Consider the following 10,376-nt stretch of genomic DNA (forward strand, 5'->3'; position numbering starts at 1 on the left):
CTGAGGGCAGGAGGAGATTCATGGACCAGTGCAAACAAGTCAGGCAGAGAGTGAATGGAACCTTTCTCCACCTTTTGTTCTATTTAGGCCCTCACCAGATGAGTGATGCCCACCCACACTGAGGGGCCTATCTGCTTTACTTGGTCCACCAATTGAAATCTTAATCTAGGCCAGGTGCTGTGGCTCACACCTGTAATCCTAGTACTCTGGGAGGCGGAGGCTGGAGGACCCCATGAAGGCAGGAGTTCCAGACCAGCCTTGGCAAGAGTGAGACTCTGTCTCTATAAAAATAGAAAAATTAGCTGGGCGTGGTTGTGCATGCTGTAGTCCCAACTACTCAGAAGGCTGAGGCAGGAGGATGGCTTATTTCAGGAGTTTGAGGTTGCTGAGAGCTATGCTGATGCCACTATACTCTAGCGGGGGTGACAGAACAAAGACCCTGTCTCAAAAAAACAAACAAACAAACAAACAAAAACAAAGCTAATCTCTTCCAAGAACACCCTCATAGACACAACCAGAAATAATGTTTAACTAGATACATGGGCATTCTGTGGCCCAGTCAAGTTGACACATAAAAGTAACCATCATAGCATCTATTAGATGAAAAAATTAACTTAATACACCTAGAATGGCATTAATCATGTACTATTCTTGAAAGAGTTGAGAAAATAGTTCCTGTGTCCTATGGTTCAGTTAAAAAAGGACGAATGATTCAATTTTCACAGAAACCCTTCAGAAGTGATGCTGTTTTCTTCCCATTGATTCCTATCAGATGACACACAATTTTGATTTGTCCCATTACTTATGGCCATTTGATTAAGAATGTGTCTTGTCTGAATTCTCAATTATTAATTTAATTTTTTTCTCCTTTGGTGATTAGTAAGTATTTTGTGGGGAAGTTTTTTGAGATTTTGCAAGTATCCCATTCCTCATCAGACTTTCAATCTATTTATTTGTTTCTTTATAGCACCATTGATTAATATGAGCCTTAAGTTATTACTGTCACTATCTATCTCGATCTTCAAATTGTCCCCAGTTTAGCTAGTGGAAGCTCTCCAAGGTGGCTTTTGACATGTCTCCATATTTTGATGACTTTCTTTTTCCCTGGCACATGATAATAACAAGCTCATCTGCTACTTTCCATGCCCCAGCCCTGGGATCAGCCATTTCTTCAAGTTAGTCCTGAGTCTTTTTAGGAGCACTAGATGTGCTTCTTGCTGTTGGAGTATGGTACTTGAAGGATGTTCCAGTGGAGAGAGCTATGATATGTATGTATGCACACATGAATATATATACACACAGTTGCATCTGTATTTATTTCCATATCTATTTATCTATTATATATCTGTCTACAAAACCATTAGTGTATACTGGTATCATCAATTCTAATCTAGTAGCTCAGAGTTTGTTCTGATTTTCTCCCTTTCCATATATGTAACCTCCTTTTTTGAGAAACCTAAATCCCACTGGGCTTGTGACATTTACTTTATTTGTTCAATTTCTCTGCAGGTATTAATTCCCCCCTCCCCACTGCCATTTCTTCTCCTATGTAGATACCCTCTTCCCTTGCTCAGGCTCTGCCACCGTGCTTCAGACTGCCCCCATTACATGGATGTATCCTCACCCTACTGAGGCTTGACCTCTCCCTGATGGACTGATCTTTGTGTGCTGCCTTCTGTATCCTGTATCAGGTGGGCTCTGACTCACAGGCTGCTCCCACTCCTCCTACCTTTATCCCCTACCCTCTAAAAGCAAGACAGTTATACAACTATTGATATTTTAATTTAGTTGTGAATGAGAAGAGAAAGATAAGGCCAGAGCTAAAAGGAGACTCCTTCTGGAAAGCATTGTTTTTGATGAAAAAGGATAGCCTTCATCATGTGTACCTATAATCACCTTGGAGGGAATCTAGAGGGTGAGGTTAAAGATACAAAAGAGACAAAAGTAATTGTTAAAGTCACTTCACTCAGGAGGTAGACAGGGATAGGATCTAGAGCACAATCCTGATTGGTCTTAAGTGCAAGGGAAGACCACATTCCTGCTTAAATGAGAGTGGGAGTGAAGAAGGGGTTGAATACAAGTTGATGTGAGAGTTTCCTGGATGGAAGGGTAAATTTCCACCCTCTGGTTTTTACTTGCTGTGTGCAGACATTGCTGGGAAGGAGAGATCTAGTTGGAGATTTGAGGAGAGAGGAGAGAGTTCTGAAATCACTGTGGAGAATGAGAAAGTGAAAGGAGCAAAAAACCAGAGAGATTTCTGATCAATGTGGAAGACCTGAGAATAGAAACTGAAAATGAATTGAGACACCAACCCAAATGATTGTAGAGTTTTCAGCCCCCAGGGAGAATAGGTGGTTTTCATCAGGCAAACAGTTAGGTAGAAAGACATGGGACAAGTGAGTTGAGGATATTGACTAGAGAGAGGTTGAAATGATGAAAATAAATGTTGAAATGTTGAAATAAATAGTTATTTAAACTATTGGAAAAGTAAAGGAAGAATCTGGAAGGGACAGTAGTTGGGATCATGGCCTATCTCAAGGTCTTTGTGTGGTTTGGTCCCAAACAGAAATCATCTGTCTAACTTAAGGGTGAGAGGGGGAAGTGAGGGGTAGGGGAGAGAATTTATTATAAGTATATTGGGTAATTCGTAGATTTAAAAGTCAAGCTGAACAATCATGCCTGAGAAATAGAGAAATTATTGCAGCTTTGGTGTCCAAGTTAGTAGAACGTAATCTGAAGACACCTTCTTTAGATTATCATTGTAGGGAAAAATTAGTTCTACTATTGTCCATTCTTGTGTTATTGCTTGGACTCAAATAGTGAGAAGAAAAGGTTAAGTTTAAATGGCCTTACCTGGATCTTGTGCCCACCCTCTTGGCCAGGAGATTGACAAGGTTCTACCATGACTGTGTGAAATGGAGTTCGTGTAGTTCCTCAAAGGAAGACAGAGGTGCTGTTTACAGGAGAAGGGGAATTGAAGCAATGCTGGCAAAACCAACGGATGTTCAGCATTGGTGGATTGTGTGTCTGAGTATTGAATTTATGCAAATTAAAGCACAAGTCGGTATGAAGAGGAAGACCGTGAATAAAATGCTAATCATTTGGAGTTTAATTTTTCTTAATTTCAAAAATAATATGTGTACATTATAAAAATAATTAAAACTATCCTCCTTCTCCCAATCTTTAATAAATGTGGATTAATGACCAAAGTGTTGCTATAGATGACAGCAAAAGGGAGACGTAAGTAGAATGTGATAGATTGATTTGAAAATCACTGTTTGAACATTTTGTATGGTCCAAATTCTGTCATGTCCAGTGTGGATATGAAAGTGAAGAATAAGAGTTTGTTCTCTTGCTTGTAAATTAAAGTATAAAATAGTACATTGAAAACTAAGATTGTATACACATTCAAGGTTTATATTTCTAAAAATGTCTCCTTTTGGAATAGATGTAGATAAGTATGTGTCTTTAACTTATATTATAAAATCAAATATGAATAATTTTTATTCTTTCAAAATATTTCCATAATCCATATATTGAAGAATTCACTTATTTGTTGTTTTTTTCATTGTCTATTATCAAGACAATGTGTAACTCCTATTCTCCCAAACCACCCCTCCCAACCTACTTTAGAAAGTCAACATTTTATTGTAACCAGTTTTATTGAGTGGACTCTACTTGGTGGATAGTAATACAACAATGTTTATTTTTCTCCAATCACAATTCCCAATAGCACTTTGCAGAATCTCCCAAACCAATTTCTTGGTCACATTCCACAACTTTCTCATCATTTGCAGTTATTAAACACACAAAGCAAAACCAGACTAGTTTCACTCCAGTGTAAAAATCCAATCTCAAATTTGATTTAAATAATCCCTTCAAATCCCTTTACTAGGATCTAACTCCTTTGTTAAGGAGGGGGATTATCAGAGTTGGTGGAGTTGCTTATTGGAGATGAGGAAGTGCCCTTCCCCCCAAGACTTTGCATGATTTTATTGCTGCTAATGGTTTCCTCATAACTTTGTGCAATTTTCAGGTGGTTTAGCTTCATCTTGATTCACAATGCCACTGAGAATGCCTGCAGAGAGGGGCACCCCTGTCTCCTTTTAGTTTTGCCTTTGGTCCCCATCCCAACCCCCTTAAAAAGTAGCTTTTAGATAACCCTTGGCTTTAGCTTTTCTCCTCTCTTCCTTATATTCCTTCATATTGAGTTAAACATGAAAGCCCTCCTCTGTACCCCGTAATAGATGAGTGTTGTAGTTTAGGCTGCTATAGAAAACCATAAACTGGGTGGTTTAATCAATAACTTTTATTTCTCACCATTCTGGGGGCTAGGAATTCTGAGATCAAGATGTCTGCAGATCTGGTGTCTGGCGGCAGTACTCTTCCTGGTTTGCAGAAGGATGTCTTCTTGTTTTGTTTTCACATGTTGGAGAGCAGAGAGAGTAAGGACACTAATGCCATTCATTAGGGTTCCACGCTCAAGACCTGATTACTTCCCGGAAGCTCCACCTCCTAGCACTATCACATCAGGGATTAGGATTTCATCATATGGATTTTGTTGGGGCGACACAAACATCCAGTCCATAACAATGAGGAAACCTAGAATGGGCTGGAGATTTCTTCTACCTTCGTTTTAAGGTCTCCTCATTGTGGTCTCTTTTTATCCCACTTTCCTGGATTTGGCCATCAAGTCTTCCTTTTTCAAAATCTCCAGGAAAGAAGCAGGCAAAATTCTTGGGATTCAGATATACTCCTAAATTCCAAAAGACACGAGTCAGTTTCTCCTGCAGACTCTCTGACTGGGCTTAGTGAACTTTGAAGGCAGGCTTGGGGTTAGACCCCAGGTTCCCAGCTCTGTAAACAGTGTTCAGCTAGGTTAGGTTGGTCACTCTTTCCTCTTTGCAAAGCACTCCATACTGTATTCCCTTGAAACTACCTGTTCACTTGGCTTCTAGTGGGTGGATGGGAAATATTTTCCTGCCTACCCAGGGCTAAGATGTTGATCAGGAATAGCAGAGGTGGTTCCTCTGCCTCTGAATAAGTCCTCAAGGAGGCTTTTGGCTCCATGGTTGGAGAGACTTTTAAAAGCATGGAATCCTTATGCCTTTTTGTCATCAGTTTTTCAATCATAATAGCAATTCCAAGACAACAGGAAAAATTCCATTTAACATTGTATTATTATAGCATAAAACTAAACTAAAAGGTACCCTGCATTCTTATTTGATGTTAGTCTACAGTGAAAAGAAAAAAACAAACTCTAACTCACAGTATATGATAAACCGGGTCCTTTCAATGCCTAAGATTTTAAGTTAGGCAACTTTAAAGCAGCATTCCCTTTTCAACATGATCAGAAGTACTACTAATGAACAGTATAGTTGTTTAGATTGAGTTCCTATTGGAACATGGTGGGTAAAAGGTATCAGAATGAGGAAGAGGAGTGAGGCCTGTCATTAAATCACTGGTCAAGCACAGAACTCAGTAAAAATGTTTAACTTATTTTTTTTAGAAGGCCTTTGTATATAAGTAGATTTTGGGTTAATTTAAAAGACATAAACAGATTTCCTTTAAGACTTTTGAAAGACATTCTAAAAGGCGAAAGATTTATATGATTGCAAGAGAAACCAGAGTATTGAAAGACATTTTAAATTTAAGTGAATGCTAAAATGTACATGCTAATCTTAAGCCTCATAGTTCTCTTAACAGAAATTTGACTAAAGAAGTATTTTAGGTTCTGGCTTAAATAGGAAGATGAGTTTAAGCATTCCCAGTGGCTAATAAATATAGCGATTATCATTCCCAAAGCACTACTGTCTTCAAACTGTCTCAGCTGAATTTTTTCTGAGTGACGCTTTTGCTATCCATATCCTTCTTGTTAAGAACTCAATAATGGACTAGGTTAATTAGAGATAGGTAATCTTACCTAGTGTTAATCATCCTTCTGTCAGAATAAATTAACCTTTTTAGCTCCCATTTTCTGGAATTCCCAGCCTCCTCAGACAATGTTCTCCAGGCATTAGATAGCCTTATAAAATTTTAAACTCATTTGAACTTGGAAATATCCATTACTAATAGAATTATTAAACTTAATAATCACAAAGAATTACTTAGATCATTGAAGATAAGCCTAATTTAGTCACTGTGCAGGCTTGCTGCTTCTTCATTGTGTGATTTGGAGAAATTCAGTTATCATCTCTGAGTCTTCATTTGTTGACTTATAGAATGAGGATAATTATACCCACCTAAAATTGTGGAAATCAAATGGGCTAAAACCTACAGTGGATTCTGAAATGCATTGTTGAAATGTTTAGGATCGTGAATATTAGTATTATTTTGAAATATGATCAAGTCGAAAGACTTCACTTTCCACTGTTGATGTTAACTGATCCTTAATATTCTGGGATCCTTTTCCCTAACTCCTCTGTATTCTTGGCAGGGAGGAAAATAATGGTAACAAATTATAAGAGATTATGTTCTGACCACTTCTGACTCCCATGTACCAATTCTTTGGTACAGGTGTGGCCCAGGGAGCAGATGTATTAGCACATGGTGGAGATTCCTGATGCCCCATGACAAATAAACTGAAAAACTAGCATGCATTGAAATAAATATATTAACAGTGTAAATATAAGTTTGTTTGCTTTTATAAGACAACATGATACAGTAGATTTCATCAGAGGTACTATGGGAAATATTCGAACATTTGGCTTTAATTAGAAAGGCAGGAAAATATATCAAACTAGATTCCATTTGGGCAGGGTTTGTTTATCCTTCTCATCTTGAGTTTGAGCCAAAAATCCTCAGTTTTGACTAGTTCTTAAATGTTTCTCCAAATTTAGGCAGAGCCTTTGGCCTATTAAGAAGACTTAGATGCAGCCTAGTTCAGCATTAGGTAAGAGGGCTGGCGGTACGTATGTATCAGGACCTATCAGAATGAAAAGGCAGGAGGGGCTCTTGGGGTGGATAATGCTGTGTGTGGACAGAGGGGCACCACCCATGAGTAAATGAGTGTCTCATTTAGGTGGAACAAATCTCATTCATCAGAATTTCTCTTGGGTAAAGATTGTAAGTATTGTGTTTAGAAACAAATACTGTGCTAAACTGCTTGGGGGTAGTTTCTCCCACAACGGTCCCCAATCAATATGGGCAAATTGCTTTCCAATTAGGGGCTTTTGTTTTGTTTGTAGCACAGGGCTGTGTTGCTGGGTATTCTATGAGGACAATGGAATGTGAGATTCCGTGGAGCACCAGGAAGAGGAGTGAGGGGGCAGTTTGCTGGGCCCTTTATGTGGGGAAGAAAGGGAAGCAACTTCTTCTTCTTTTTTTTTTTTTTTTTGAGACAGAGTCTCACTTTGTTGCCCAGGCTAGAGTGAGTGCTGTGGTATCAGCCTAGCTCACAACAACTTCAAACTCCTGGGCTCAAGCAATCCTGCTGCCTCAGCCTCCCGAGTAGCTGGGACTACAGGCATGCGCCACCATGCCTGGCTAATTTTTTCTATATGTATTAGTTGGCCAATTAATTTGTTTTTATTTATAGTAGAGACGGGGTCTCGCTCTTCCTCAGGCTGGTTTCGAACTTGTGACCTCGAGCAATCCACCCGCCTCGGCCTCCCAGAGTGCTAGGATTACAGGCATGAGCCACCGTGCCTGGCCAGCAACTTCTTGATTAAAGGAAAAATGGGGGTAATAATAATATTAATGATAATCCTCACCTATGGAAAGTCCCTGGTACAAAGAAGTCCTATGCAATTTTTAGCTCTGGTTATTTTTAAAAAATTACCTTTGTGGGTGGTCAGGGACATGTAAAACCTATTTAATGATTATGCAGAAATGGAACACTATACAGCCATTCAAAAATATGGAGCAGTATCTAAGACACATTATTGCTTGGAAAAAAGCAAGGTGCTGTATATTTGCATTTTTACAAAGAATATTTAAATGCATGTATGGAGTGATACTCAAGAAACTGTTACTATCTGAGAGGGAGCCTGGGAGTGTGGGTGGGAGATAAGCCTATTTTTCATTGTGTACCTTTTTGTACTGTCTGAATTTTTAAATCATGTATATGTATTTTTAACTGAAAAGAGCGAGTTCAAAGTTAAGAATATATAGACGTTAATATCCACTTAGGTTAGACATTTTTCCACTATATTGTTTCACCTATTGAAATAGGCAATTTCCACTGGTAAATTACAGAAGTGAGCAATAGCTAGCAAAATTTTTAGCAATTTCAGTATGTATTACTGAACACTGGAAATATATGTAAAATTATGTGTAATCAATCATGATTTATAACAATTTTAAGATATATTATGATGAAATATTTGTTGGATCTCATTTTAATCCAAATGTTTAATTTAGGAATTTGGATTAGAAATTTATTCTCATTAAATGAAAATATATCATAATAGTAGCATTTATAATTTAAAGCATGTGATATGTTTTGGCCAAACCTAAGCTTAGACTTTTAAAATGGCATAAGAACAGTCAACTGTTGGCTCTAAATTGAATAATATCACATTATTTTTGTATGTATTAAAATTATATATATTTGTTTTAGAATATTTGGAAATAATAAAAATAATAAATAATAAAAATGCCTCACTTTTGTGAGTGGGTTTTTTTTATGTTTATTTGTTTTTGTTTATGTATATATTTTTACACAGAGTCTCACTCTATCACCCCGGCTAGAGTGCAGTGGCTTCATCATAGCTCACTGCAACCTCAAACTCCTGGGCTCAAGCGATCTTCTTCCCTCAGCCTTCCAAATAGCTGGGGCTATAGGCGCATGCCATAATGCCTGGCTAATTTTTTTTTTTTTTTTCTATTTTTAATAGAGATGGGGTCTCAATCTTGCTCAGGCCAGTCTCCAATTCCTGAGCTCGAGCTATCCTCCTGCCTTGGCCTCCCAGAGTGCTAGGACTACAGGCATGAGCCACCCACCTCTCCCCGCCCTGTTTTTGTTTAGAAATGGGGGCTCCCTATGTTGCCCACGCTGGTCTTGAACTCTCAAGCTCAAGTGATCTTCCTTCTTCAGCTTCTTAGGTAGCTGGGACTACAGGTGTGTGCCACTGCATCTGACTTTGTAAATACATTTTCTTTTAGTTTTTTTCCTTTCATTTTTTTTTTTTTTTTTTTTTTTTGTAAATTGCATAAGGGGTACTACTGGGAAGATGGTGACCAGAATGTTTTTTCCTTCCCTTCCACTCCCAATTCCAGCCTACATGTAGTACGGTTCTCTTGAGCTGAATTCAGAAAGTGGAGTGTAGGTGAAGCATGAGGCCCTCTGGCAGAAAAGGCAAAGGAGAACCAGAAAGCTGTGGATCCAGGGAGACTTTGGCCACCTGAGGGAGAAGGTCAGTACAGGCTCAGCATGAGCCCAGTCACCTTGGCTTCCAGAAGGTCAAGAAGTTGACTGGGTTGGCTGAATCTTCCTTGCCCTTGAGGGTAGGGGATTTTGGGGAGACAGATAACAGGGAGACTTCCTTCAGGTCCTGGGCAGGGCAATGGCAGTGTGCCTGTTCCACCTTGTCACCTTGCACCCTGCAGGACTACTAGCAACCCTAGCAACCAGAATTGAAACCAGCGAGCCAAGAGAAAAATAACACCCTATCCAAAAGGGCCCAGAAGCCAGAGAGGGGATGATTTGGCAGAACAAGCACTGAAATAGAGCTTTTAGGAGGAGAAAAAGGAAATTCTGAATTCAAAAATAATAAAAGCAACCAAGGAAATAAAAGTGTAGCTCAAAAGAGGCTTTCTGGACCTAAAAGAAAATTCCACATAAATAATTTAATAGAGGGCCTGAGGGAGGGGATGCTACGATTACTGTTGAAATCTGAAATAATTGTCTGGAAATCAAGATCAAGACATTTCTTGAAGTACAGAGTAAAAATATAGAAAGATGGCAATCAGGGGATGTGGATACTTAGGAAATATGTCCAGGAGGCCTAACACGTGAATAATGGTAGCTCCACAAGAGGAAAAAGGAAATCAGACAATAATTAAACAAATACGCAAGACAGTTTTCATAAGATGAAGAAAGAAAAATAAGCTTGCCGATTGTAATATCTCACCAAATTCCAGGCTGGAGAGATGAAGAAAAACATATTTAGTATATCATGGTAAAATCCCTGAGCTCCAGGCATTAATAGGAAATGTTACAAGACTTCCAGCAGAAAGAACAAATGTTTTTTTTTCTTTTTTTTTTTGAGACAGAGTCTCGCTTTGTTGCCCAGGCTAGAGTGAGTGCCATCATGTCAGCCTAGCTCACAGCAACCTCAAACTCCTGGGCTCGAGTGATCCTTCTGCCTCAGCCTCCCGAGTAGCTGGGACTACAGGCATGCGCCACCATGCCCGGCTTATTTTTTCTATATATA

At 38.9% G+C, this 10,376-nt stretch overlaps 1 non-coding gene across 1 annotated transcript; it reads right to left on the minus strand.

Annotated features, from left to right (window-relative positions):
- Positions 1 to 535: 535 nt before the first annotated feature.
- Positions 536 to 593, minus strand: LOC142874215 (small nucleolar RNA SNORD66). Its single transcript, XR_012922028.1, has one exon. It is a non-coding gene; the product is annotated as a small nucleolar RNA SNORD66 (small nucleolar RNA).
- Between the last annotated feature and the right edge of the window lie 9,783 nt (positions 594 to 10,376).

Source organism: Microcebus murinus, chromosome 11 (genome assembly GCF_040939455.1).
Source record: "Microcebus murinus isolate Inina chromosome 11, M.murinus_Inina_mat1.0, whole genome shotgun sequence".
NCBI lineage: Eukaryota > Metazoa > Chordata > Mammalia > Primates > Cheirogaleidae > Microcebus > Microcebus murinus.